The 27,765-nt window shown below is 41.5% G+C and overlaps 1 protein-coding gene and 1 long non-coding RNA gene across 2 annotated transcripts in view; one reads left to right on the top strand and one right to left on the bottom strand.

Moving 5' to 3' along the window:
• The first annotated feature begins 7,816 nt into the window (after nt 1-7,816).
• Nucleotides 7,817-27,765, top strand: part of Pik3c2g (phosphatidylinositol-4-phosphate 3-kinase catalytic subunit type 2 gamma) — a 334,840-nt gene continuing 314,891 nt past the window's right edge. The window contains exon 1 of the mRNA XM_040743461.1: nt 7,817-7,932. The gene's annotated coding sequence lies outside the window, so the exon portion shown is untranslated. The remainder of the gene's footprint in view (nt 7,933-27,765) is intronic.
• Nucleotides 21,303-27,765, bottom strand: part of LOC110341415 — a 31,996-nt gene continuing 25,533 nt past the window's right edge. The window contains exon 4 of the long non-coding RNA XR_002383353.2: nt 21,303-21,817. This is a non-coding gene — a long non-coding RNA (uncharacterized LOC110341415). The remainder of the gene's footprint in view (nt 21,818-27,765) is intronic.

The raw sequence follows: 27,765 nt of genomic DNA on the forward strand, positions 1-27,765 counted from the left end.
CGCAGGAATTGTATAACAAACAAGTTTTCTCAAAATACCTGAAAACAAGGTTTGCATTTTTCAAATGTAACCCTTGATCTTCAGGGAATTTGAGTCTCAATACATCACAAATTATGTAAGTATTCACACCACACCTACTGTTTAGGAATTGAGAGGAACTACCCATATGAAACTAGTAATTTTTCTTGAATGAAAGTTTGAGGGTATTCAAATTATAAATGATATTAGGATAACAGACGTCTTTGTACCAGTCACACATTCCCTGAGCGCCATGAACTACCCAACTGCATGAAAACATGCAACCGTATTTATCCTTCAAATTATATTAAAATTACAGTTATATGGTAAAAATAATACAGAATTTAAGTGAGAAAAGAAATAAAACACTTGGAGCACAGTCAGTTCTGCATTGTCTATAGACATAGTAAGAGGTCTTCACCTCTTTACCTGCACATGGGCTTGCTTAATTTCCCTGCCTTACAAATTCTTATCAGTACAATTGTGTTGGTGTCTTTAACTCTTCTCCTTCTTTTTTTACCATTTAAATCATGTCTTTTTATTTTATTTTATTTTTTATTTTTTGGGCAGTCTATGGGGCCTCTGGCAGTGGAACTAGTATTTATCCCTAGTGCACAAATGGGCTTTGGGAGTTCATTCCCTATGAAGGGATACTCTCTCAACCTAGATACAAGAGGGAGTCCCTAAGTCCCACCCCAAATGATGTGACAGACTTTGATGATCCCCCATGGGAGGCCTCACCCTCCCTGAGGAGTGGATGTGGGTGGGTGGGATGGGGGACATTAGGAGGAAGGGGAGGACTAACTGGGATTGTTATATAAAGTAATATTGTTGTTGTTTTCCAAGGCAGTGTGTATATGGTGAGGTTCACTAGTTTTCAGATCACCATTTGTGAGCTGTGAAATAGCAGGACAGTACTATCCTGCCCAGATACAGAACATTTCCACCACCCATGGAGACCTTTCTCAATCGTCTTCCATGTAAGCCCTGTTCCTGTCTCCAGGGCTGTTGCTGTCTAGCATTCTATTAATGGGGTCCGGGGCATGCCACCACCACCATTATGACATCTGATGAACAGCAGCAGGAAAGTCACCCTCTGACCTTTTCCCGCCCTCTACTAAAGCAGATTAAAGAGTAACACTGACCATTTCCTCACATGCAGGAGAGGAAAGAAATGCTCTTATCTCCAAAGACACAGGGACACAGTTAAATCTGGGAAAACAAGGCAGGCTGCTTATTACTGTAAGCTCACACCCTGCTTTGTCGGATCACATTCTCACAGAGCTATCCATTTCAACGCACTGAACCAAGCATGCCAACAATATACAAGTGTGCCTGTTTCTTTGCTTCTTCATTCATGAAAGGTCCTGTGTCACGTGAAACCTTTATCAACTAAATCTGTCATCTTCTCTCTTGTTAATCTGTCTCTTATTAGGTAACCTTGACAGGAACCATGACATAAAGAAATTACATTGTCTCCCTTACATGATCATCCAATTTTATTTCCACTTTTATAGATCTCTGGGATTATCCTGTCCAGACAGTCTTTAATTTACTCTGACAGGCAATGAAAATCTTGGTCTCCCAATGTGTTCCTGGGATTGATCACAGTACACACATAGCACATAGGAGTGGATTTTCTCTGTTCTTTGGCAAAAGGGGGTCACTAGTATGCACCTTATTAATTTTATAGATGCACTTATATTCTGTTCTCTTGTCCAAAGTACTGAAATAATCTTTTTTTTATTCTTGTCCAAACCCTAAAATAATTAGGTTGATTTAATTCCAAACATTAATAGTGGACAATAATATTTACTGGATGTTCCCTCTCAGAAGTATACTTTTTTCAAAGAAATAACTGTAATTCCAAGAGAATTTAGAGAACAAATATTATTATATATTTCACATGCCTTTTTTATTAAGTGTTGGGAATCAAATGCAGAACTTCAAACTTGCATGGTAAGACTCTATTTTACTTGTGCAAGTAAATCTTAGTAAAATGGTTATTTGAGCCTTTGAATGTAAATTAATGTATTTATATAGTTTTAATCTGTACGACTGAAATAAAAATACAAAAAGTGGAATACTAAATTAGACCTAATTCTTCTTTTTTGTTTGTTTTTGCTCTCTGGTAAGAGTCAGCAGCTGAGCTTTGCCCTTCTCAACCCTAGGTCTCCACAACACCTACATTGAAGCAGATGTGTGAGTTAGGACCCAGGTTCAGACAGGAGGGAGAGTATACGATTATTCTAAGCTCTTAGATGCCTCCTTTTGCCTTTTGTAGAACTGCTAATGTGGTTAGAAGGCAGCAAGGAAAACCAGGCCTTTGAAAGGTTGTTGGTGACTATGGAAGGAGAGGAAGTATGGGGCTACAAGTTACAGCCCACTCACCAGAGATCCAGGAACGGGTAACCCTACATGCAACTCTCCTTCTTATACATGCTCCATATTTAAGAGTCCCTTGCAGGAAAAGGAAGAAAAGAGAAAGCAGATGAACAGACAGTTTGACCACTGCCATTTTTCAGAACAATACAAATCCTACTGGAGAGGTGGCTTTACAAATTCCCTACCTGGGCAGTGAGTGACACGGTCAGGGTAGGGGAGGCTCCGTGTGCTTCCTCTTGCCTCTTCTCTTGGAGATCCTCTGTCCATAGGATCAGAGGAAATAAGTTGCCTGTGGCTAGCTTGACTCACATGCCCTGGTAATGTCAATATTCAGTAAGTGAATTCTTCTAATTTATCCATTATAGTCTGAAAGCTACTTGATTGTCCTATAATGGTCCTCTTCTGAGAAAATGACAAATGTCCCTTCCTTGGAGCTGTACACAGGTGTTTAGCTTCTGTCAACATCTGGAAGCTTTAATGTTGCTTTAAAGGTCAGACACACACTAGTTTTTCCAGATCAGTGGAATTCCCACTGGTCCAGTTGCCGACACTCAGAACCCTGAGCTAATAACCACAACAGGCAATGTTTCTATGATTGCAGAGCATCTTCCTCTGGTTTGGGGGGTTTTTGTTGTTGTTTATAAAATTTTCCTCTCCTCCAATTTAAGGGTATTTGCTTTGAAGCTCTTTGAAAACATGCCCTCTGCCAATAAAATATCATCTTTAATTTGACCAGAGTGGACTCACTGACTGAAAGCTTTAATGTGGCCACTTGAAGAAGCCAGAGGAGTATTTACTGCTAGGCTAACACTTGTGTAAAACCTTAAATAGCCAGAGTACACCTTGTCACAGCACACTAAGAAATGACCACCATTCACCCACACGTGGTGTTTTCTCAGAGTTCCAGATTTTCCTAAAAAGCTGACAAGGGATAAATGTTCCTAAACCTGAGAGTAAACCTGAGGAAAAAATTCAAGGGAGACTTTTATCTATTGTTTTATTACAACTTAGTATAGATCCCTAAGTCTCTGTGCTCTGAATGCCTGTTCTTAACCATGGGACCTATGTCTCTTGAATTACTATACAGGAATGTATCTAAGTTTTTCATAGCCAGCATATATTTATTTCCAAGTGTGTCTCATGTGTGTGGATATTTTGCCTGCATATATGTCTGTGTACCATGTGTGTGCAGCTCCTCCAGAGGTCAAAAGAAGGCAGAAGACCTCATGGGACTAGAGTTACAGATGTTATTGAGCTTCCATGTGGCTGTTGGGGATTGAACCTGAGTCCTCAGGAAGAGCAACCAATACTCTTAACCATAGAACCATCTCTCCAGGCCCCAGGTTAGGTTTTATTTAATATTTGGGTGCTATTAAAAGAAAGAAGGAAGCCAAGAACTGTGATTTTTAAATGGGGTTTTTAAAAGGATGTCTCATTACACAATTCATTGCCAGTCGATTGGTAGGTGGCTCAGAACCTTCAGGGCCATTCTGACATCCAGCATCTGTATTCAGAAAGGCTGCTCAGCCATTGCCATTGTTCAGTGGTCAGAAAGGGGGATAAGTGCCAGGATGCTGAGTATGCTATCCTCAAAAGGACAGCCTATCCATGCACATAAAACAGCCAGGGTAGTAACTATTGTTTAAATTCCATTATCTACAACTTAGACTACCATACCTCTCATGGGAGTTTCACATGACCAGTTGATACTCTACCAGCCTGTCAAGCTACTGTGTTACTGAGAAAACTCTAAATATTTAAAGTGTGAAAGATGGATCTAACCAAGAGAATCAAGTGCTGTCAACAACAATGAGAAGTAGAAGTCATGCATTCTAGGCTGGAGTAGAACGCAATGGAGAGAAGTCTTCAGGGCTCAAGATGATCCTGCTGGAACTATAGAGTAGCAATATCCCTCTCTGAAGCTAAGCTCCAAATCAAAAGCCTGGATATAAGTGTCACTCTTGCCTTTGTTGAACAAAGTCCATTGTGCACATATCCAGTCTGGTCTTCAATGAACCTTTCATACTTGTTTGTTCCTCAGTAACTACACAAGATTTCAAAGTAAAGTGATTGGATTAATTTCACTAACAAGCACAGGCTTGGCTTGGACAAGCTTTGGAAACATCAATTTCAATTTATTGCTCCTTTATCCTGGGTTTGAACACATAAAACATTTGATGGCTTAAAAGTTCTGGTTTACAAAGACTTCGTATTCTATTGATCCCTTTCTGCTCATCCCTAACTGAAGTGAAGGACAAGACAAACAACTTTCTTCTACTGTAAGAGCAGTGTGTCTCACACCTGATTTTCAGATAACTTTATCAAGAAATATCCCTGTCTTCTTCACTTCACCATGAACAGAGCTATACACATCATAACACACAATACTCACAACCCACTCTGTGCACTTTCCACCAAGATATGGAGAGGTTCCAATTGCTTTGCTACACATGCTGTAGCACCAGGCAGAAACTGTGCATGACACACCGCAGGGAGTGCATGCCACACCCTCCACAAGAGCAGGGCATTGCCACTTCCATTCACCACGCCCTGCCTGATAATAGTCAGCTGCTGAAGGTCTGGCAGATGCTGTTGGAACCTGCAGCTTCGTGGGTAGGTGTCTCTGCTTCAAACGGTTTTGTGAAGAGACATTAAGCAGAGAGGGAGGGGCATGCACAGCATATGTAGAACACGCATGGGCGTCGATCTCAAGGCTTGGATCACGAGTCATTGCATTTAGTTTCAGAAGTGATCGTCAGCTTCTTCCCTCCGTCCAAGACCAATCAATGGTGATGCCTTTGTCAGACTCAGAGGAAGAGTGTGGCCTGATAAGCAGGCATTTTGAACAAATAATCTCATCTGCTATAGAGTGGGGGAGGTGATAGCCTCAGAGAAAAACGATGTGGACTTGGGCACCAATTCTTTAAGTAAGATCAGAGGAACTTTTTAGGGAGACATTTGACTTTTTTGTTTTCATTTATCGAGAGAGGGTTTCTCTGTGTATTCCGGGCTGTCCTAGAACTTGCTCTGTAGACCCAGTTAGCCTTGAACTCACAGAGATCGGACTTCCTCTGCCTCCCAAGTGTTGGGGTTAAAAGCATGCGCCGTCATGAACAGCGCAGTTGACATTCTTGTGAACCAAGCATAAAAGCAGCCAGCAGCAGTATTGCAGGCCTTTCTAATCTTAGAATGCACCTGTGGGAAGATGGGAGGCAGAGACAGGAGAATACAGAAGTTTATGGAGGAGGTAGCCTGACTTACACAGTTATGAAGAGGGCCTAATTCAAAACATGGTTGAAAGGTGAGAACTCAGATCTGAAGATGGTCCTCTGAAGTTCACACATGGGGCTTGGCACATACACACACACACACACACACACACACACACACACAGTGAGAGATAAAGCACACATATATAAATGTACACATGTGCACACACACATATTGTATTTATACACACACAAGCACACACATATAAATATATACATACACACCCAGCATGGTTCCTTGTCTTTCATATACAAACTCAGTAGCAATTGTTTTATCATTGCTCATAAATGTTTTGTCCGAAGACAAAGTATGCTAATTACAGATGCAAAGAATGTCATTATTTAATAAATGCATAAAACAATCCATGAAAGTATAAATCACAAAAATAGCATAACTGCCACTTGCTTTTATTGTTAATAAAAGTTTCTACTAAAATAGTTACAAACTCATGTTAAGCAAGGGTATTTATAGCATTAAAGGGCATACTTCCAAAGGAAACACAGTACAAGGTTAATTTCATGTCCTTTCCTGTTGATGAATAATTACTATCAGACTGTTCTAACCATAATCTTCCAGTTTTACCAAGGTTAGATTGTTCCTATTTACACAACCCAGCTCATTTAGGCCCACCCAATAAACTCTATGTAGTCTTGCCTTAAGGCATAATAAGAGATTTATGAGTACAAATAATTCCAGTTTTAGGGGTACTTTCTTCTAATAATGCCTTGTTTTAAAAAAAAAATTACTCCAGATACTTTATGTGTTCAGCTTACATGAAGAATAAATGCTACAAATAAAATTACCATAAATCCCTTGTGCTCTGTAGAGTTCTGTGGATGTAGCTCATATTGGAGCACTTTCCTGGCATATGCAAGACTCTGGATTCAATCCCAGCACACACACACAAAATAGGCAAATATAAAGAATTAAAAAATATCACCAAAATGTAAGGGTGTCAGCGTTTCTCACTGTGGCAGCACACTCTCTTCAAGGTTGAGCTACCTATCCCTGTAGAGGCTCTTCTCTTCAAGAGTATGCTGGAACTCAATTCTCTCTCTTCTTCCTCACCTCTTTCTCTCCCTCTCTGTCTTCATCTGTTCCTCCCTTTTTCTCTCTCTCTCTTCCTCTCCTCTCTCTCTCCCTCTACCCTCCTCTCTCTATCTCTGTCCTTCTCACCCCCTCTCTGCTGCTGCTACTCCTCAGCTATCTTGAGAGAAATGAAACCCCAGTGGTGATGTGCTGTGTACTACGGGTCCAACACAATGGGTCCAAGAACCTATTGACTAAAAACCCCTGAGACATTGAGGCAAATAAGTGTTGCCCTTTAAAACAAGATTTACCTCCATATTTTGTTGTAATAACAGAAAACTAGCATGCTTATCTATATATAAGAGAAAATATGCGTGAGGAATGCAGAGTTTTGAAATGTAGACGAAGTAAATACCTTCTCACATGCAGTTTTTAAAGTGAACATAATTATGAAAGCTCTATTCTACACATTTGCACCCAAGAAATCGATCTTAGGAGAAACTCTAATAAAGTTAAAGAGCAGACAGAAAGAGAAAGGGACGACAGATGGCATCATATTCCTGCTTTTGGCTGAGCCTCCCTTACCTGGAGCCAAGTGCATATTGGCTTCAGTTGCCACAGAGTTTCCACACATGGCTTAAAGTCAACAACAGATATGCCTGGTCTATTTCATTGTGGTCTTTGAAAAATATTTTCCTTTGGTGGTTTGTTTTCTTGTGAATTTACTATACATTCCGAGGTTTATCACTTCTAAGCTTAAAATCAAAAAGGAACATAGTGATTTGTAATCTCTTGGTGGACGAGACTTGCAGGCTCCCCTCAGCTCCTGACACTGGAGTCACTGAGTCCTCTCTGTATACCAACACAAACAACATGATTTGGGGAAGAAAGTGCCTACCTTATGCGCATGTATTTTCAAAAACATTTCTCTGTTTGTATACTGCTCTGGAACGGTTTGGCACAGACTTCTCACAGCACACAGAAGCTAACTCATTGGTAGGGTTGTGGCTTCAATTTTGTATCTGTCCTGTCAGAACAAAGCCTTCTTTTCCATATGACCCTCCAGGGTGATGAAAACTAGATTTTTAAACAAGCTGAACCAGTCAGACAAGGACAATAGTTACCAGTAGAGGTGTCAGGAGCCACGTGTGATAGACCTGTGTTGTTTGCTTCAGTGAGTCCTGAAGAGATTTGAGATCATGAACAATTTCAGGGAGAGATTTGCTTCAGGTAAGAGATTCAAATAAAATGCTTCCTGTCTTAAACACACAGGAAGGCAAATTGTTACAAGTATATTATTGCTTCAAAGTGTTGAATTGTGCTGTGCAATGCGCCTGCCATATTTTGCAACAGAGATCTGGCATACAATTCTTACTAATCTGAAAACCCAATTCTTTCCTTCTCTCTCGACCTTCATCTATACCTGCCCTCCTCCTCCCCATCCTCCTCCTCCTCCCCATCCTCATCCTCCTCCCGATCCTGCTCTCTCACATTCAGCTCTCCACCTGGAACACCCCTGAATTCCATTGATATTTTTTGTACTGTCTTCTAAATGTTCTTAATTCTACATTCCTGAGAGTGGTGAGCTACATTCCGTGCTGGCCACTGGTAGATTTTCTTTCACATTCAAGCTTTCCAGTCTGGTGTATCCCCAAGGATACTGCAAAGGGAACTTGCTGTTGGGAAGAAGGAGTATCCTCCTAATACATGGGCTCCAAACTGGTAGCAGATCATGGGGAGAAAGCTGTTTCTGTGTGTCACTCAAGCTGGGAACTTTGCTGTACCTTTTCTGCCTGCTTCTTTACTAGAAAGTCGCTGAGGACCAACAGGGGCCTAATGTGTATCCCAGTTGCTCCCCTAACCATCTGTCTTTACAGGCAATTGCTTTTCAGATACCTGATTGAAAAGAGAAATAAGGTGTGTCCCATTCCTTAAAACTCACTCTAATACGTGGCATGTGTGCACACTGCTCACTTTGGAATGAACTGTCAAATGCAAAATTGTGTATCAGGGAAGAATCACAGGGAGAGAGGAGGAACACGTGTCACACGCATTGGTAAGGACACCAGTCAGCTACGTTTTGATTCAAGCCTTTCTTATTCCAACTCAGTGTCTCATTCCATTGCAGGTTTCTTTTCCTCTATGGTGTCCACCTGTCTTTGGGCCAGCTAGGAAGCAAGTCTGTGAAATGAGAATAATGTAACTGAACTGTGATTTAGTTTGGAGAGAGAGAGAGAGAGAGAGAGAGAGAGAGAGAGAGAGAGAGAGAGAGAGAGAGAGATATTTATCCAGCGATACAGAGAAATATTCACTGAGAAGCAGCCCTTGTGTTGCTACTGTGAGACCCCAGATCATGATTTCACAATGTGCCATCATAACTGATTTAGTTTATATAAATTAATAGAATTCTCATCATGCTTACAAAAGAAGACAAAACAGTCATTTCCTGTCTACAAAATGATTGCATTTATTTCTAACTAAATTATTACTACTCTTTCAATTTTATGACCTGATAAAGCAGCATAAAGATAGTCATGACAAAATGAATCTTAATTATTTACTTAAAATTATTTTCAAACTATCAATTCTTAGCAACAAATCTTTTATGAAAAATATAAGCCATTTTTTCATTTCTTTTTCTGCTGAATATCTGGGTTCTGTATTACATATTTTGAAGATTTATTTTCTGCTCTAGATTAAGAGTATCTACTGTTGTTTTTCCCTGAACTTTCCCAAACAAAATGTTTTTTCTTGGAAATGTTATTTCTTTTTTAAATCTTACTGTGATTCCCTCCTTTATGAATTATGTAGGAATGTTTTTGAAGTTCAAGAATGTATGATTCTTATTTATTTTTGCTATACCAGATTTAGCGAGGATAACCTATACACTTACTTTTAGTTATATCAATAGTAGCTAAATGTGCAGTCATATTTGATAAGTAATACTTGTCCTTGGAAACAAGGAATATTTTCCAATTATTTGGTACAACATCCACAGATGGCCACTACATCAAACCAATGAACTATGTTTGTCAAATTTTCAGTGAAGCTCATGATATTTTGTCTGATTTATCTATAAATGTGAGATTTAGATTTAAACAGTTCCACTAAGAAGGTGGATTTATTTTCTTGTGGTGCAGAAAGGGGTTGACTTTATATTTTGAGAATGCTTTTTAGGCAGACAGCTCAAATACCAACATGACAAACAGTATTCCCTTCTGGATTTTATGTGGTCTTGCTGTAGTCCTGTTTCCTCTATTATTAATATAAGTGTACCAGCTTACTGCTGTTGTTTTTGCTACTAATTACGTAGGATATCTTTCCGTGCGTTGGCTTTTAAGAAATCTTTATGCTTTCCTTTATAATGTATCCATAAGAAAATTTCCACTTAATTTTGTTAATTGTTCCTTTTTACAAACACAACAATCTGTAGATTTTATATGCTATGTGCAATTGATTTACATTTATTTCCTTGGGGCATGTGTATTTTCTTATTTTTCTCTATATGTTACTAGTATATAAAGTTATTAATTCTATACTATATTAATGTTATATACTACATAACAACAATGTTTTAATTATTTTACATGTAATTATATATCAATCATTAATTAATTATTATATATCAGTATATATTTTAATAATATATATTCTACTTCAATTAATGAGATATGATAAGGCACTTCAGATCAATGCATCCCTTTCCTGTACACCCACTCACATTAGATAATTCTTGCAGTTTGTTTTGCTTTCTTTTTCTTCATTCATCTCTGAGGACTGAGATCACAGTTACATCTAAACTTTAGCACGTGTCTAAACTTTAGCATGTGCTCTGCAAAAGCCCAAAACTGTGACTTTACTTCTTCCTGGATGATAAAATAATTTAAGATTGGATAGCGCAGACCTAACTCTAATTTCCCCATCTCAGTTAACCCTGAGAACCATGTTCCTTAGTCTACACAAAGACATTTTCATCTTATAGGAGTCAAATGATGTTGTCAGCATCAGATTAGTTATCTTGCTGTCGTGTGTACATCTGAGGGTTTCCCCATGTTCCTGTGTGTCCACATATGTGCCTACAAGAGTCTCTCAAGAATGTAATGGGAAAATTTACCTTGATTTATACTCTGGCAACTCCGTCTGTGGTGGAGACCTCTCCTCAGTTATACACTGTCTGTTTTCCTCTTTCCTACAGGCTTTCAACTTAATTCATAGGTACACACAGACACAGGAAATGTTTTCAGGAGTGTTTTAGTCTTTGTCTCAAATTTACATTGATTTTATACAAGAGCATGGAAAAGTCCTATGTGTAATTAGCCACCCTGAATCCTATTTTATAACTCACTATATTCTCTTAGTGGGAGACTCTTGGATAATTAAAAGAAATGCCCTTTTTCTAGCTCATATTTAACAATGTAAATCATTCAACTAACACGTTTATCATTTTGGAGAATTTGGGGTACCATACAGGAAGAAAAACCTTGGCTAGACACTCAATGTTGTGTAACCTTTCCTGAGGAGACAAGCTATGTCTATTTTCTCCAGATAGGATGCTAAAGACAAATCTGCCCTGAGTAAAATTTTTTGCTCGCCGGGCGTTGGTGGCACACGCCTTTAATCCCAGCACTCGGGAGGCAGAGGCAGGCGGATCTCTGTGAGTTCGAGGCCGGGCTGGACCGACAGCCTCCAAAACAATACAGAGAAACCCTCTCTCGTAAAAACCTAAAAAAATTTTTTTTCTCAACCAACTACTTCTAATTAATTGCTGTCATGAAAGACACCACTGAGGGCCCTTAATTCATTCAAATTTCTGTTCTTGAACCACAACTGTAATTAGCTGTTTCCTGATGTTACAAGAAAGTTAGCAAATAATATTTCCTTTGTGTCATCTGCAAATAATACGTTTATTTCCCTTAACTTCTGTCTCCATAATCCTTGCCAATTACATATACAAATCTTTTATTTTAATAAATGATAAAATGGCAGCTACTTTGCCTTTTTCTGATTATAAAACAGAAGTTTTTGCATGAATTCCAATTTTGGTTTAAATAATCTCAGATCTTTCACCTTGCTTTTAGTAGTGTGTGTGTGTATAGTGTGTGTATGTGTAGTGTAATGTGTGCAGTGTGTGTGTATAGTGTGTGTGTGTGTAGTATATTGTATGCAGTGTGTGTGTAGTGTATTGAGTGCAGTCTGTCTGTATATACTGTGTGTATAGTGCATTGTGTGCAGTGTGTATAGTGTGTGTGTGGTGTATTGTGTGCAGTGTGTGTGTATAGTGTGTGTGTGTAGTATATTGTGTGCAGTGTGTGTGTAGTGTATTGAGTGCAGTCTGTCTGTATATACTGTGTGTATAGTGCATTGTGTGCAGTGTGTATAGTGTGTGTGTGGTGTATTGTGTGCAGTGTGTGTATAGTGTGTGTGTAGTGTATTGTGTGCAGTGTGTCTGTATACAGTGTGTGTGTGTTGTGTATAGTGTGTATAGTGTATTGTGTGCAGTATGTGTATAGTGTGTGTATAGTGTATTGAGTGCAGTCTGTCTGTATATAGTGTGTGTGTAGTGCATTGTGTGCAGTGTGTGTATAGTGTGTGTAGTGTATTGTGTGCAGTGTGTCTGTATACAGTGTGTGTGTAGTGTATTGTGTGCAGTATGTGTGTATAGTGTGTGTAGTGTATTGTGTGCAGTGTGTCTGTATATAGTGTGTGTGTAGTGTATTGTGTGCAGTATGTGTGTATAGTGTGTGTGTGTAGTGTATCGTGTGCAGTGTGTGTATAGTGTAGTGTATTGTGTGCAGTGTGTGTATAGTGTGTGTAGTGTAGTGTATTGTGTGCAGTGTGTGTGTGTAGTGTATTGTGTACAGTGTGTGTGTATAGTGTGTGTGTATGTGTGTATTTTGAGACATAGTCTCACTATGTAAGTCTGTTTTAGAACACACTGTGTAGACAAGGCTGGTTGCAAAATTATGGTGTCTGCTTTATCAAATGCTGAGTATTAGGATGATATGCTAGGCTGTGAAGACCAGGATATGATATACTCTTAATAATCACTATATTTCTTGAAGAATACTTGTGTATCTATAATGATATTTTATCTAACTACTCATCCACTGTGAATGAGCATTTTCTCCACTAATTGCCAGTATTACCTGAAGCTTTTTCTATTTTTTTCTCATTGTTTACCTAGCTTCTGTTAGAGCAGGTCTCCAACATTCTAAGCATGAAAATAGGAAGTGAGGATGTCCTTAATTTTGTTTCTTGTTGCTAGCTGTAACTTCCTTTCTTTCTTAGTGTGGGCTTTGCCCTTATTGCTTTCCTTGTCCAGTTAATTAGTTCAAGCAGAGAAGCTTGCTCTAGGTAACTAAAAAGAAAACAGTTTTCTCTTGCCCCGACTGGGCTTTTCTGTACTTTCTCTTCATTTACATCCCCAAAACTTATCTCCCTTCCCAGAAGGTGCAAACTAAACGCTGGGCAATCACTGACAATGCATATTTTGCATTAATGCAAATTTCAGTCATAGAAAACTCACAAGAAAGTATTGGGGGCTGCCACTGAAGAAGGCTGCTGTCAGCAGGGCAAGAGATGGAAAGAACCAAGCAGAACTTACCCACACAGTGAGGTAGCCACAGAGAGCAAACCATCTGCTCACCAGTGTTTCAAACTACGATTTCTTTAGAAGATGAAGTAAGTGCCAGTCACAGTGTTGTGTATTAGGTGTGAGTGTGTGAGTGTGTGTGTGGTGCACTTGTCTTGGTATGTGCATGTGTATTGTGTGTGGTGGGTGTATGTGTGTAGTGGGTGTGATGTGTGGTGTGAGTGATGTGTGGTGGGTGTGGTATCTATGTATGTAGTATGTGTATATATGTAGTGTATGTGATGTATAAGGGGTATATGGTATGTTTGTATGTGTGTGTGATATCTGTGTAGTGTGTATATGTAGTATGTGTACTTGTGTATATGTGTGGTAGGGTGGTGTGTTTGTGCATCATGTGTATGTGGTCTGATGTATCTTTCTTCCATTTCTGTCTGGTCTTCTTTACTTAGCATACGATATAAAATGGATTGACAAAATGCTTGCCAGCCTGCATAGCTGGAAATGCTAAAATATAAACTATAAATTAACCCGGTTTAAAAGATATTTGAAAGACTGTATCACATTTATAGACATATGACATTCTAAAGAATTAATGTCTCGTCTAAAGATAATGATAAGGAACTAGACCTTGCATGTTGTTTTCATGATTTTGTTAAGTTCCACCCTGTGTTTTTTTCATTTAAATACTAATCTAATTCATTGGGAGGATTTGCTATGTCCTACGAAGGAATACTCTCTGGAATAAAGCTTTTTATAGAGTTAAAATAAAATTCTTTCTAAAAATAGTAAAATGACCAGTATACTCACATTGTTACTGATTTTTGCTGTAGACCTTTGACAGTAGCACTAAACCTATGCTCATTTCTCTGAATACAAAAGAGGGGTTGTACAAGGATATTGGCATTTGGACACTTAATTAGCCTATAAACCATATTTAAAATATTAAAATATCTGAGTTAACTAAAAACACATGGATGTATATAGTGTTTGTGACCATGACTTAGTTTTGTTTCAGATCTGGTACCTCAGACTCCATCTATTAAAATAATTTCCTATTGTGAGGTAATATATATGATTGTGGTATTGAAAGTAGAATCTTCAAGGAGTACTTAAGATTAATTATGGTTATCATCTTGATGCCTGGTAGCTTTATATGAAGAGACACAAATATATGTGCACACATACACACACAGAGAGAGACATGCACATACTCAAGCAATCTTTTCTTATGATATTTGCTCTATCTAGAACTTTTCCCTGAGGGAAGGACATCACCAGACACAAGACATCTGCCACACAGTTCCTATTCCATGAGATAATATAATAATATACTATACTATTGTGAGACAAAATAATAATATATGGAGCTATTTTATAGCTTCATAATCTGTACTACTGTTATTACCAACAGCACATATGCTTGCAAACTTCCAGCAGTAGTTACATTGATATATCTCTGTCTCTGATTGTCTGAAAATCAAAGCTCAGGAGTTTACAAATAGCATATCTCCCATAGCCATGGAAGTATGAGGAGCTTTAATCATCCTTTGAGGTCATTGGTCAGTTTCCTTCTCTTAAGTATATCATGTATCAGATTCTCCACTTTCTTGCACAGTGTGTTTTTGTCAATATCCAATGACACCACTTTCCCGTGGTGTTTTTAAACCGTTGGTGTTCTTTACTCCAGGACTCAGCACTTAGGTCTGCTTGCTGTTGTTTCTCATGACATGTTGATCTTTCCGTCATGCTTCAGTTTTCTCCTTCTGAGCTCCACCCCTTCTCTGTCTCCTCCATTCCTAGTCTTGTGTGTCCCCACAATTTTCCTTATGGTTTTGCTAAATTAACATCCTCTGCTCGGAAAACAACCTTCCCTTCCACATCTCAATCCTACCTAGAAATTTCATTTCTCTTTCATTCCATTAAAATTGAGAATTCTATATTCTTGAAGTGATACAGAAGATTAGCATATGCAGGGTAGGGAGTTGCATGTTATTTTATTAGGGAGAAGCTGAGAACTGAGGTCAGCGGTCTGCTGGTCTCCGACCTCAACCAGAGTCCCAAGAGAGCCAGTGACCTCTTCTGCCTTGCTCTTTATCCCTGCCTCCCCCCCCCCCCGCATACCTGTGACCACGCCCAAACGGCCGTGGTCAGTGCTTCGGGTATGAAAGATCTCTACCTACAATTCCCCTTAGTCTAAGGAAAAGATTTAGACTTGAAACAAACTAAATTGCCTCAAACATATATAAAGCATTGAAAGACCCCAAGTGGGATACTTTCACGGAAGGGAGACCCGAACCCAAGGAACAACGAGACCACGAGCTTGGATGCAACAGCAAGAGGCTTTATTGATAATACACGGGTACCTGGGGCGTCTCAGTCTCGGGAACTGAGAGCCCCGAGCTGGGGACTCAGGGGTTCTTTTATAGCAAAAAGCGCAGTACAGAAGCGAGAAGCCTAGTAACAGGACCCTGATTGGGTAATTTAAATGAGGCTGGGGCTCAGAACGAGGGCAATTGAGGTTTTGCTTGGAACTCAAGTCTCGGCCTTGGCCCTATCTGAGGAACAATAGGTCTCTGTGCTTGCCCAATCTTGCTGGGCTGGCCATCTGGTCGCAGCAGATACCCAGCAGCCTGTATGCTTGGGCAGAGCTCCCTTCTGATAGCAATGACTATTCAATTGTGGGGGAAACGGAATTTTCCATAAGCCTCAGCTTGCCTGTGTAGGCTGGGCCGGGGTCTTTCATTCCCCCATTGCTCTTGTAACTGAATGGAATCTTTCATTCAAGGGTTTCTGCTATCTCGAAATCCCTTTGCTTTAGCTGCTGGTACTGTTGGGTTAAGACCAGGGATTGTAACCTTTCTTTTATGAACTGGGTCAGTCTGTTTAAGATGTATGGCCCAAACATCAGAACCAAAAGTATAATGATCAGGGGTCCCAATCTTCCCCCACCAGATCACATAGATCAAAATACAGGGTGGGGAAGGTGTCTGTCAGAGCCCCAAGTTGGGAACTCAGGTTTGCAGTATGTCCCGTCCCCAGATTGGTTATCACCCAAGTAATATTGAATACTCGGTGAGGACTTCCCTCAATAAGGGGAAAGGTAAGCATGAAGTATAAGAAGGCAATCAAACAACTCGGGAGAGTCTTATCTTTAGAAGATTTTGAGTGCATTGGGCCTTTCATCCTGGGTCTGAATCCTCAGGGGAGGCAGCTTTCACATGCGAGGCGTGTATCCAAGCAGCAATCCCGTCCACTTTGAGAGTAGTAGGGGTGGTCAACAGGACCGTGTATGGTCCCTTCCAGCGGGGTTCAAGGTTCTTAGCCTGGTGGCGTCGGACCCAAACGCTGTCTCCCACGGGATAGGAGTGGGGGACGATAGGGTGTCTCCTCTGGTCTCGGTAGGCTTGGGCCAGGGGCTTCCAGACTTCCTGCTGGACCAGCTGGAGTGCCTGCAGGTGAGCTTGAAGAGAGGAGGAATTGGCATAGTCAGAAATATCTTGGTCAAAGAACTGAACAAAGGGAATGGTGGTTCCATGTAAAATCTCAAAAGGGGTGAGACCATGGGGGCCCGGTGTATTCCGGACACGATAGAGGGCAAGGGGGAGCAAGAGGACCCAGTCTTTAGTGCCAGCTGCAAGCGATAATTTAGTTAGAGTCTCCTCAATGGTTCTATTCATTTGCTCTACCTGTCCTGAGCTTTGGGGTCAGTAAGCACAATGCAATTTCCAATTAATCCCCAACAAGGTGGCCACAGACTGACTTACCTGAGAAACAAAGGCAGGCCCGTTGTCTGTCCCCAATACCTGTGGCATTACGTAACGGGGGAAGATTTCTTCAAGAAGTTTCTTGGTGACCACCTTTGTCGTCTCGTGCTTGGTGGGGTAGGCTTCAGTCCATCCCGAGAAGGTGTCAACAAAAACCAGGAGGTCTGTGAAATCTATTTCCCAGTGCACCCCAGGCCGGTGCCCCTGAGCTCGGGTCCCCATGGGTAGCTTTAGCCTGGTCGCATTTACGCGGGCGCAGGCGTCACATCGCTCAGTCACTTGTTTTAGTGTTTCTTTCATTTCCAACAGGTGGCGGGTATTTTCTTCCCGGGCTAATAGTTCTTGCATTTTCCTGGAGCTCAAATGAGTGAGTTTGGGTAGGCTGCTAATCAGACTACAGCTGCTTGAAGGAGGTGACTGCTGTTTCCCATGGCCAGGGCAGCCTCCTGGGCGGCCCGGTCTGCCCTCCGGTTTCCCCGGGCGACTGGGTTGTCGCCTCTCTGATGCCCTGGGCATGTATGATGTCGTGACAAAGGCATAACGGCTGTCTATGTAGACAGTGAGTTTCTTACCTTCCGCCAGCTTCAGAGCCTGTGTTAACAGAGGTGGGACCCAGTCACGGAAGAAACCAGAGGCTGCTGGCACTCCCGCACCGGCTTTCCGCTCGGCTCCCGGCCTCGGGCCGTGCGGCTCCCGCCGCTCCTTCCTCCGCGTCGGCGCGCTTCCGCCCCACCCCCGCTCCATCCTCCATAGCGCGCTCCCTCCCCCCTTGATGTACAAAGCTGCTTTCGTCCGTGAACCAGACATGGTCGGGGTTGGGAAGGGGTTTAGGGTCACCGGAGCCCCGAAGTGAATTTGGTCCTTGTCCAGCAACAGAGTCTGGTGATGGGTCATCCTGGCATTGGTGAGCCAGCGGCCCGGTGGCTGCCTGATGACCACCTCCATAGCGGGGGGGGGGCATAGATAGTCAAAGGCTGCCCCAAAGTCAATTTGTCAAAGGGTTTAGTCAGATCAGGTAACCCCAGAGCTGGGGAGCTGAGCAGAGCCTTCTTGATGTCCATGAAGGCTTTCTCCTGGCTCTCCCCCCAGTCAAAGGTAGCCCCCGTCTTGGTGAGGGGGTACAGGGGTGCTGCCATTTCCGCGAACCCGGGGAATCCATAGCCTACAGAAACCTGACGTTCCCAAGAATTCCCGCAGTTTTTGGGGGGGGGTGTCAAGGATGGCCTGTTTGCGGGCTTCTGTTAGCCAACGTTTTCCATCCTGGATTCTGTACCCCAAGTAGGTGACCTGGGTCCGGCAGATTTGGGCCTTCTTGGCAGAGGCCCTATACCCCAAGTCTCCTAAAGTCTTTAAGAGAGCTTCTGTCCCCCTAAGGCATTCCTCCTCTGTTTTGGTGGCTATCAGGATGTCATTGTAAGAGGATGACCTCAGGATGGTGGACTCTAAACCCGGCCAAGTCCTGATGTAAGGCCTCATCAAAGAGGGTGGGGCTATTTTTGAACCCTTGGGGCGACCTAGTCCATGTAAGTTGTCCCGAGATTCCCAGGTCTGCATCCTGCCATTCAAAGGCAAACAGTGGCTGACTATCTTTGTGTAATCGCAGGCAGAAGAAGGCATCCTTTAAATCCAGGACTGAGTACCAAACATAGTCAGGTGGCAGTCCACTCAGGAGGTTATAGGGATTGGGGACCGTGGGGTGTATGTCCTCAACCCGCTCATTGACTTCCCGGAGGTCCTGGAACGGCCTATAGTCATTGGTTCCTGGCTTCTTGACTGGCAACAGGGGAGTGTTCCAGGGGGACCGGCAGGGGGTTTGGGTCTCTGAAAGGTCCTTCTTTCTAAGTGAGGCCCCCTTTGTCCCTCTCTCTACCTATCCTGTCTCTGCTCTGCGACTACTGTGGCCAACAGTTTAGTCATTTCTCTGTTATGCTTCTTGTCCCTTGCTATCTCCCTCTCTCTAATTTCCTGTCTCTGACATTCTGTCTCCATCTTTTCTCTCTCTCTCTACCTGAGCTTCTCTTTTATTAAAAATGTGTTCTGCCTCCCTCAATACATCTGGTAGTGTATACCCCTGTCATATGGGGTATACATTCTGTAAGCTTCTTTAAGTCTTTCTAAAGATGCTGCTGGCGATTCCTCTGCCTTCTGAACTCTCTGTCTTACCTGGGCCAAATTTGTAGATCGCTTACCCGTCCCTCGGAGACTCGCTACAAGCAACTGGCAATAAAGACGGGGTGGTCAAGGGGGAAAGCAGCATCAATTTCATTTGGAAGCTGCGTAGGTTGTCCATTTGCACCAGGAACATTTTTTTTTCTAGGCTTCAAGAAGGACCCGCTGTCTCTCCTCCGAAGTTAGGAGGACTTGCAAAAAGCTGTTGGGCAGTGAGAACCGATTCTAATAGATCAGTCAGTCTCACGGGGTCTGCTGAAAAGGAGGGGTTATTATTTTTCCAGTTATAAAGATCCGAGGCAGAGAACGGCCAGTACTGCAACTGGCCATCGGGGCCCGTACGGGGAGGCAGGGCGGTTGAATACGGAGCGGCCTGAGGCTGCGGGGCCCCTGGAAGAGCCGGAGCGGCCGCAGGGGAGCGGGGCGAGGGGCGTGGCGGCCGCTCTCTGTCCGTACCCAGTCCACCGCGGGCCGCAGGGAGGCAGACGAAGCTCCCCTCGCATTGCCGCCGGTCGCGACGTCACACTCAGGGCGCCCAACCTGCAGCGGCCGGGATGCTGAATGCGAACCGGGAATGAGCCGCAGCCCAAGCGGTGCCTGCAGCTGCGGCGGTGGCGGGGGTTAGGGAAGAGGAGGGGGAGGGACCTCCTGGGTGCACATAGGAGCGCACCCAGGAAGGAGGGTCATAGACCAGCACTTCCCAGGTAACTATATAGGGTACTTGGTCCGGGTGGCCCTGGGGTCCAGGATCCATGACTTTCTCCTTCACCTGGAAGATAATTTGAGGGTTAAAGGTGCCATCTCGTGGCCAGCCAACATCAAAAGTTGGCCATTCAGAAGAGCAAAAGGTGATCCATTGCTTCTTGCGCGCATCGACAGACCGGTTGTGAGCGTATTCCTGAACCTGTTGCCAATGTGAAAGGGTCAGGCTAAGCGGAGTGGTAACTGTCTGGCCCATTTTCTCGAGAGCGATGACAAACGACACTAAGACGGATGAACAGATAAGAAACAAAAACAAACAGATTTTCGCTGCGCGGCTTTGACGTAAAGTCAAAAGCAAAAATTCAGATGAGCTCAGGGACGGGGGCCTCGTGCTCCCATCCTCGTCCCCTACCAGGATGGAAAATCCTTCGGCCAGCGGGACTTCCCCAAACAGACGGGGCAGATTCCTAGGCATCTACCCCAACCAGACGAGTCCCTAAGGACTCCAGATACAGACGGGGTAGATTGACATCTACCCCAAACAGACGAGTCCCTAAGGACTCCAGATGCTACCAGGACGTCTCCTGGAGCTGCGGTCGGGAGTACGAATCCGTCAATTCCTCCTCGGTGCCGACAAATACAAATGCATACAGCTGTATACTACAGACGCAGGCGCGAGAAAGTAACAGGCATAGACAGACAGCAGACAACAGAAATTGAGTCCGGACAATTCTTACCTCCCAGAAGTGGGTCGGTAGTCCCTGGGCGGGGGTCTCAAATTCCCGGCCAACGCACCAAATGAAAGACCCCAAGTGGGATACTTTCACGGAAGGGAGACCCGAACCCAAGGAACAACGAGACCACGAGCTTGGATGCAACAGCAAGAGGCTTTATTGATAATACACGGGTACCTGGGGCGTCTCAGTCTCGGGAACTGAGAGCCCCGAGCTGGGGACTCAGGGGTTCTTTTATAGCAAAAAGCGCAGTACAGAAGCGAGAAGCCTAGTAACAGGACCCTGATTGGGTAATTTAAATGAGGCTGGGGCTCAGAACGAGGGCAATTGAGGTTTTGCTTGGAACTCAAGTCTCGGCCTTGGCCCTATCTGAGGAACAATAGGTCTCTGTGCTTGCCCAATCTTGCTGGGCTGGCCATCTGGTCGCAGCAGATACCCAGCAGCCTGTATGCTTGGGCAGAGCTCCCTTCTGATAGCAATGACTATTCAATTGTGGGGGAAACGGAATTTTCCATAAGCCTCAGCTGCCTGTTTAGACTGGGCTAGGGTCTTTCAGCATATATACAAAGAAGGTGATAAAAATTATAATATACCTATATCCTATCCTAAATATATCTATCCCATCTAACCCCTAAACTTATCTGAAAGAGGTGCCCAAGTCTGAACACCTTCTTCCAATCCAAACTCTGAATAATTGAAAACTAACCATAACAGGTGTAAATTATCCTGTAATATAAACAGTAGCGAAAGGGAGCATGGTGTTCTCAAAATTACTTCCTGCTGAAATGGGACGATGATAACCTCAAGGGATCCTGTAGGCAGACAATGTTAATGTAGTGAAAGTCTCAAGTGGACTAGTTACAACATTTGTACTCCAGTCTCTGTTTGACCAGAGATGCTTGATTGAAGATCTTGGCTGAAGTTCTGATGTTGATTGACGCTCCTGTCTGAGACCCTGGCCAGATTGTAGAAGGTACCCCTTATCAGTTAGTCTGGAGTTGTGTAGAGCGATGTAGTCCCAAACAGGTTTCAGTGTGGTACTTGTAGTTCAAATGTATCAAGTTGGATTAGGTGGAGTTGATGAAGTGGCGCCCCATTTTCTTTCAGAAGTTTTGGAAGATTGCTCTTAGGAAATTCTTTGTTCTCTGTGGAAACTCAAAAGACAATGTCAACAAAGAAATGTTAACTTTTATATGTATGCATACTGGGAAACAATAAGGAAAATAGTAAATGTGAGGGAAATTAGACTTTCAGAGAAATAACTGATTATAAGCAGATAACAGTCCCTAGATTTTGTTTTCTTCTGTCTTACATCAATTGTCTCCTTGATATAATGCAGAAACTCTGAATTTTGTTTTAATAACATGCTTGAATTTAGAGGAGGAGAGTCAAATCCAACTCCAACATCAGCATTGGTTTAAGTGAATTGGGACCAAAAGAATATTAGGAAGTAAAGAGAAATGGATTTTATAAGGACATAAGTTGAAAAATTGACATTGATACCAAATATCAGATTATTTTCTGTTTGATGGTTCTCTGGGTACCCATCCTCTCTTCTTTATTTAACATTCTCAGTATCTTCTCACTGTTTCAAGATGGGTTTTCCTGTGAAGACAAGAACAAAACACTTCCCTTTCCTTTTGTGAGGTCTCCTTATACTTTGTAGAATATGACTTTGTAGATGAGCAGTTGTCTTTCCTCCTCCCAAGGTTTCTCCTGTTTGGATCAAGTCTTGATCAATTTTTATGGAATCCACAACTTTTCTTCTCCTGCATAAACAAAGGAAAAACCCCTTCCCCAACATAACACGTATACTGGTTTCCAAACTGAGGTCATAATATGCTTGAAATACACTGGCTGGGTTTAGTTCAGAAGATTTTTTCTGTAATCCAGTATCTTTCTGCAGCTGTTTGTCCTTTCTCATTGGCATTAAGAAAGTTTAATGTTAATAAAGTATTATGTAATCTGGGTTTGGGGGTTTTTGTTCCCCCTGGCTGTTTATGGAACATTTCTTTTTTTTTTACTGCTTAAAACTTTATTAGATTTCTTTCAGAATTTCTGAAGTGTTTTTGTCTAGCATAAAATCTGTAAAACTTTTTTTAAGAATTCAAATTATCACACATGTTTGTACGGTATAAATTTTCAAAAAGTATCAACTGAGTTATATAAAAGGCAATTCATAAAGATGTCTATTTCTAATGTGAGACAACTATTAATTTTCAAAAATAATTTTGTTATTACACCAGTTATAAATATGTTAATGAGACATAAATAAAGCTCACAATTCTAAAAGAAGTATTTGTATTCTTGCAATAACCTGATATTTCTTATTGTAAATATATCAAATATAAATGAGACTCTTTTCTGTCTTCCAAACCCACAATGGCGGTGTAAAAACTCTACAGGGTATAAGTAAATTAAATGTAGTCTTTGTACAAAAAGAGTTCACTCTTTCCTTAAGTATGGTTATTTATTTACATTTCACATTGTAGTCTACAACAAAACAATGCTATTCAATGTTATTTATTTATTTAAAGATTCAGTTTGGGGGTTAAACCAGCCAGGTCTTAATCCCTTTGGTCATCAGTCCTCCCTCTCTGTCACTGGGTTCCTTGAGTTCAGCTCAGTGCTTAGCCATGGGAGTCTGCCTCTGCTTCCATCAGCCACTGAATGAAGGTTCTGTTTCCCAGACTCTCTGGCCATGGGATTGTAGGCTGGCACTCCCCAGATATAGGTCTAAAATCCATATATGAGAGAGTACATGTCATGCTTCTCTTTTTGTGACCTCGCTCAGGATGGTTTCTTCTAGTGCCATCCATTTGCCTTTCAGGATTCCATTGTTTTTTTCTGCTGAATAGTACTCCATTGTGTAAATGTACCACATTTTCTCTATCCACTCTTCAGTTGAGGGTCATCTAGGTTGCTTCCAAGTTTTGGCTATTACAAATAATGCTGCTATGAATATAGTGGAGCAGACATCTTTGTTGTATGAATGAGCATCTTTTGGATATATGCCTAAGAGTGGAGTTGCTGGGTCTTGTGGAAGGTTTATTCCCATTTTTCTGAGGAATCTTATGGAGCATTTCTTCTAGAGTGCAGTTAGATCGCTCAACCACTGCTGTCCTGTGGGTTTGTATGGTATTCCAGTTATGTGCTTTATGTTATAATATTTGAAAAACTGTTACAATTTGCTGGAGACATATGCTGGAGCATTGTCAGTTTTTATTTGTGCAGTATACCCATAATGGCCATTACCTCTCAGAGGTGTGATAACATAATCAGCCTTTTCAGAGCTAAAATGTGTCAGTGGTATGGTTCACAAATTTTAAATTTCCAAACTCTGGAAAGTGAAACACATCCATTTGTCAAGTTCCATTTCTGCAGATACCTTTGGGATTACTGCCTGCTGGTAATGGAGTTTGATTATAGACTGAACAGGTGGGGCAGTTTCTTATTATTTCCTTGGCTTATTGCCAGGTGATAGAAAAACTCATTTTTAAGCCATTGCTATTAACATGGTGTTTTTTTATGAAATTCTGAAGCTTCTAACACATTTCCTATTAATAAATGATTAATCTCACTATTACCTTGTGCTAGAGAACCTAGCAGACTCGTATGGCTTCTGATATGTGATATGTATATAGGATGAGTTCTATTTTTGATAGTTTCCTGCAATTGTATAAACAGTAAAGCTACTTCTGTATTTTCAGGAAAAAATTCAGTGGTCTCAATGTGTAAGACAACTCTCTCTGCATATTGAGAATCAGTAACTATATTGACAGGCCCTGTAAAATCTGTAAATATCATGATAATGGCATACAACTCTGCCTTTTGTACACGGTTGTAAGGGCTTTGAATTATTCTACTTATAATTCTGATTTATAACCTGCCTTTCTTGACCTGTTTGCATCAGTGTGAAATGTAGGGACTCCCAGAGATTGACGTTTTTCTTACAGTGCATAGAAGGATCCAAATTGTTTTCTTCATGAGTTTGATTCTCTCTGTTTTGTGATAATTGTTACTAATCATTCCCAAAAAGTCACTGCAAGCCCTTTGCCAATATTCATTATCCTTCCAAAAGGAGGAAATTTCTTCATTAAAGGTACAATAACTTCTGTTGGGTCCCTTCTAGTTAGTTAACAAAGCCTTAATTTACCTTTTAAAATCAAATCAGAGATCTTTCCTATATATGTCTTCAGCTTTTTATTCTGTTTATGTGGCAGAAATATCCAGTCTAGTATGATATAATCCCTCTACATCAAAATCCCTGAGGGGTATTCTTTACATGGTAAAATAACCAGAATACAATCTAGTTTTGAATCCACATGATCTACATGTGCTTCTAGTATTATCTTCTCTACCCATTCTAATTATTTTTCAGCCACAGCTGATAATGTTCATGGACTATTTAAGTCCTTATCTCCTTTTAGGGTCATTTTTAGGTATTTTAAATCATGCCCTTCTACTCCAATAATTGTCTGTTATTGAGAAATTCCTCCTACTAGTTTTTGAACATCAATAAGAGTCTGGTAATGATTTCTCATGATCTGTACTTTTTACAGTCTAATTTTTGTATATCTATTTTATAACCTAAATAATTAATAGAATCTCCTCTTTGTATATTTTTGGGGGCAATCTGTAATACCCAGCAAGGCAAAATTTCCTTTACTACCTCAAATATCTTTTACAACATTCCCTCTTTTGAATCAGTCAGCAGTATGTCATCCACATAATAGCAAATTATGGATTGTGGAAATTGTTTGTGAATTATTGCCAAAGGTTTTTGCATGAAATACTGGCACAAAGTATGACCCAACATTCCCTGTTGCAAAACCTTCCATTGAAATCACTTAACTGGTTGAGAATTGTTATAGATAGACACTGTGAAGGCACATTTTCCCCTATATTTTTCTTGTAAAGGTGTAGTGAAGAAGCAATGATTTAGATCAATTACTATCATGGGCCATTCTTTGGGTATCAGAGAAGGCAATGGTATCCCAGGCTGTAAAGAGCACATAGATTGAATTTCTTTATTGATGGCTCTCAGATCAGTAAGCATCCTCCATTTACCAGACTTCTTTTTGATAACAAATACAGGAAAACTCCATGGACAGGTGGGTTCTTCATTATGTCCTGCATTTAGCTGTTCCTGAGACAGTTTTTATAAAGCCTCAAGCTTCTCCGAGATCATAGGCCATTGCCCTACCCAGATAGGTTCATCTGTTAGCCATTTTAATGGTAGGGCTTTTGTTTCCTCTGTAGGTTTGGCAGTAGTATCCTGTTTCTGTACAGCCTGTATGTTTGGCAACTGTTTTCTGTAGTGACTTACAATATTTTTTCTACCTCTAAGAGCTTGTTTATGATTCATATCTGATAGAAGAGGAATGTTAATGTCGCACCTGCTGTGCGGCCTGCATCCGAGAATGTAGCGAGGTGGTCAGGATAGATGACACAGAGACCAGTCGGTTGCTTTAAGAAAACTTTATGCTTCCCAAGTCAGCTTAGGAGGAGACCCCAGTCCGCTTAGGAGAGAGCTCTCAGGAGAAGTCTCCCTAAGAAAAAGGAGCTTCCCTTTTTAAGGACTTCTGCCATTCATCTACATACCATTCTTTCCAGACTTCTCACCCTCCTGGCTGGTGGTTTAATCTCCGGCCCCAGAATCGGGGAGACACCACAGGGGGGACAGGAAGAGGCATCTAGCCATAGGGGGTGTGAAAGTCATGGTATCTCAGTGAGCGAGCCCTTATCTGAGCCCTATCAAGAGCTTTAAAGCACTGAATTGTTTTCAGTAAACATTACACAGCTGCCTGCTCCCAGGCCGAAGGGGAAGTGGGTTTCTGCTCAAGGTCTGGTGTCCCCACATGTTAATCTGGGTATTCCATTGTTGAAATCGATTACAACCCCAGAGATTTACAGCGATGTCTGCAACATATGGCTTCAGTCTTCATCTTTGTCCTTCTGGCCCTATACAGTCAATCCATCTTGTGCTTTTACTTGAGATAGGGTTCCAATCCCTAAGAAATGAATGATTACTTTGTATAGGTGCCATCTGGAAGGTCAAGATTTTTGGGTTATGATGGTGACATCAGTCTCAATGTCTACAATTCCGATAATGATCTTATTCACTTTAACTTGCAATTTGGGCTTGTGATCCTGTAAACAAGTTTGCCAAAATATGTATTTTGTTTGCTCCATTTATGATAGGTTTATCCTCAGTAGCTAATCTATCATCCTGATCAGTATTATTTTTTACAATAGGCAGTGGATCTTCTAATCATCCTGTGAGAGATTGTCCTCCACAGTGACTGTGAATGATGGTACCACTTTTAACATGGGGATCGTCGAGAGCTCCCCAAGGAGTTTCCCAATTTTAAAGGGTGACCTTGTCTGTCTGTGTTCAACCTACATTCAATAGTCAAGTGTCTGCCTGTGCCACATCTCCTACATAATCCATAAGGCTGAGGCCTTCTGTTTGAGTCATTCCTAGGAGGAACATTATTTCTAAGAATGTTTAGCCTACAATTTCTTCTCAGATGTCATATTCTACACAATTAAGACATCTGGTATTTAAAAGCAATCTATAGATTGCTTCTCCTACCCATCCTCACTGTTAAGGCATTTGGCATCTTGGTGCCTCTTCAAATCTTTAGAAATGGTCTCTCCTATCCAAGCCTCTGTATCTTGATCTTTATACTCAATATTAGATGTATACAAGTCCCATTCATCCAATGGCCAAAGTACCTGTTTGCATTGTGGATTTACAGTCTCATAAGCTAAAGATGCTATAAGTATACACATAGAATCTGAGTCAGTTACCTGTAATTCTACTTCTCTGGACAATCTTTCCAAAAATTCAGTGAATTTTTCTCTTGGACCCTGTACCACCTTGGTATAGAGTTGTATTTTCTCTCCTCGTTCATGAACCTTATTCAAAGCATTCCGAGCTGTTGTATGGCACAAAGACATGATGTGTTCATCATACTCAGGATGAACCTGTGGATCAGCATAAGCACTCTGACCAAGTATCTTATCTTGGGGAACTTCACAACCTTTCTTTAGGCCTTGGAGCTCGAGGGCCTTTACACCTTCCCTCCATAAAGCT

This window comes from Mesocricetus auratus, unplaced genomic scaffold (genome assembly GCF_017639785.1).
Source record: "Mesocricetus auratus isolate SY011 unplaced genomic scaffold, BCM_Maur_2.0 Super-Scaffold_100001, whole genome shotgun sequence".
NCBI classification, from domain to species: Eukaryota; Metazoa; Chordata; class Mammalia; order Rodentia; family Cricetidae; genus Mesocricetus; species Mesocricetus auratus.